We start from the raw sequence: 2,937 nt of genomic DNA, 5'->3' as shown, positions 1-2,937 counted from the left end.
GGCTCGGGCGAGGCACGGCCCTCAGTGGAAGACAGGTGCGCTCCGGCGAGGTCGGGGTGGACGGAAGAGACGTGAGACGCATTGCGAACGACGTATATAGGGAAAGAGGGGGCCCCTTTTATAAGGGCGATGGAGCTGCGGCAAGCTGAACATATGATGGGCGGCAGAGCGGTGGAGGTTGATCTATCCTTCACGGGAGTCTTCACGCCCACGTTTTTCTAGAACTACACGCGTCTTTCACTTCCTACTCCTCAGACTTTTACTCCCTGACAAATTTGACCAGAAGACAGTCAAAGCGGTGGGGGTAAGACGTGGCAAACGAAGGAAAGAAAGCACTTCCATCACACGCATCATTTTTACAACTGTCTAAAAAAAAATCCAAAAAAATAGAAAAATCGTTCCCTTACAGGCCTAGTATTCTAGTTATATGTATATGTCGTATAGGAGTTGGTTATTATAGGCTTTTTCCTGGGCACGACCCATTTACATTTTTTCTTTTTTAGCTTAAAAACATTGCACTACTTGGGTGTCGAATTCAATACCTCCAGGTTATTTCTTACCGCAGCTACCAGTTCATATAAATAACCTTTGTTGCATGCTTCCACTTCTTTTTCTTCTTATTATCTAGATTTTCTGTTCAGATTTTGCATAGTTTTTCCGTGCTATTTTTCTTTTTGTTTTGTATGCATGGTTTCCCCTCGGATTTTCTCCTTCTTTTTCCATCTCCGTTTTATATTTAATTTTCCCTTTTTCATTTTAATTCTTCACAAACTTTCTTCTGAATTTGTGAACTTCTTGAAAATTCGTGAAACATTTTTTTTAAATAGGCAAACTTTTTCCAGATTTGTGAATGTTTTTCAAACTTGTGAACTTTTTCTAATTTGTGAAACTTCTAAAATTTTAACTCGTGAACAATTTTCAAATTGATGAACTTTTCCCAAATTCACGGTATTTTTTAAATTTTTAACTCCTAATAATTTTCAGATTCACAAACTTTTTTTCAAACTTATGACCTTTTCTCAAATTTATTAACATTTTAAAATTTAACTTGTGATCAATTTTCAAATTCATGAAGTGTATTTCAAACTTCTCAACTTTTCAAATTCAAGATCATTTTTCAAAGCTAGCGAGCGAAGCGAGCGAGTGTGCAAAGCTGGTGATCGGGCGAGCTAGCTTGCGCAATATTGGGCCGCGGTCTGCTTACATGCGCACGAGCGCCTATTTCCTCACCCTCTGTCGGTACCATGACTGTTGGGTTCACGGACCCAACTACGCAAGCACCGCGGTCTCCTTTGGTCAAGATTCACAAGGACAGAGGAAGTGCTCATGAAAAGGTTTCTTTTCTCCTAACTAGTGGTGGTATGCAGATCTTCGTCAGGAACTATATCAACAACTCCTTTAGAAAGGAGCTCAGGCTCCGTGGTGGCATGTAGATCTTTGTCAAAAGATCTTCATAGTTAGCATCTGAGTTCACCAAAGGTGGAAGAAGTTAGATGGAACCGTCCGGCAACGAGCCTGGATGACCAAGACCCCGGAACGACCACGCCCGACAACGGCCACCTCCAGTTGGCCCGCATTCAGCAAGCGTCGACAGCAAGCCATCACCCCTCCCCCATGCGTGGCGTGGTTGTTCTATGCACATAGAGATTTTGCGCCACACGGCGAGAGGGAAGTCGCACCTGTACAGGGACAAGACGTGAGGGATGAATCACCCCCTCACTCCGTCACATGGCGCACATCTATATGGAGACGTGTCATGCTCCACACGAGTGACACCGTGGGCAGCTGTGATAAGACAGGCGTTCACTCCCAGGAGCAAGAAGGCAAAGACACTTCACCAAGCAGTTAATGCATCTACCTACCTGGTCAGACACAGGTAACTTCCTTAGAGGTGAAGCCATTGTGGTATCCCTTGAGCTATAAAAAGAGGACCTACCTACTAAGTGAGGGGGAGAAAAAAGGAAGAAAGGAAGAGAGGAAAAAGAGAGACGGAGAACAAGGTTAGACACCTGGTAGAACACCAATCTGAGCACACTACTCTTCCCGTTCCCGTGAAGGACTAGTAGCTCGATATCCACTAAAGAAAACCACACACAAAGTAGGAGTAGAGTATTAAGAAACCATGTGGCCCGAACTTAGGAAATCATCGTGTCAACTTTCATGCATTTCCTACTCATGAATCAGCAAAAAGACGTCCACGATCCATGGTGTCTCGTGTATGTTCTGCACACGCCCGGCGACACCGACGCTTAAAGAGATGACTAGGAGATCCCATAAAGATGGTGCCATGCACATGGATTTGTTCAAAATTTCAAAAAAGTTTGATTTCTTAAAAAACTTACAAATATTCGCATTTTATAAAATTGTACATAAATTTTTAGAAAATGTTTGTGTCTTTCAAAATTCCTCAAAATGTCAAAAAACAAATATTAAAAAAAAGAGCGAAAAATTTGAACACAATTTTTTAATACATTACAAATTTGAAATTTGAAATAATCATAAAATGTGAACAAAAAATTGAAACTAACTATTATCTAATTTCCCTGAACATATTTTTATTTCTGTAGTTTTTTTTTGGAAAATAGGAACAATTTTTGAAACCGTGAATATTACTCCGCAAACACTTTTTGAGTTTTTGAACATCTTCGAAAAAAGGGACCATTTTTTGATTTAGTGAATAAAATTTTTAAACAGGGACATTTTGAATCGTTGAACTTTTTTCAAATTCGTGATCGCCTGGCCCGGCCCAATAGGCGTTGGACCAGAGCGATGTCGTCACCTAGTTGGACCAAGGCCTAAGCTTTTTTTCTTTCTATTTTTCATTTTTCTTCTTCTCTTTTTAGGTAATTCATTTTTCTCCTGTTTAAAGAATATTTTTCTTTTTGAAACTTGTTCAAAAAGGTGAGCTGGACAGGGGTCAAGATGGGCCAAGTACAG

The sequence above is a fragment of the Triticum dicoccoides genome, chromosome 1B, assembly GCF_002162155.2.
Source record: "Triticum dicoccoides isolate Atlit2015 ecotype Zavitan chromosome 1B, WEW_v2.0, whole genome shotgun sequence".
Lineage (NCBI taxonomy): Eukaryota > Viridiplantae > Streptophyta > Magnoliopsida > Poales > Poaceae > Triticum > Triticum dicoccoides.
This window is presented reverse-complemented; position numbering follows the sequence as displayed.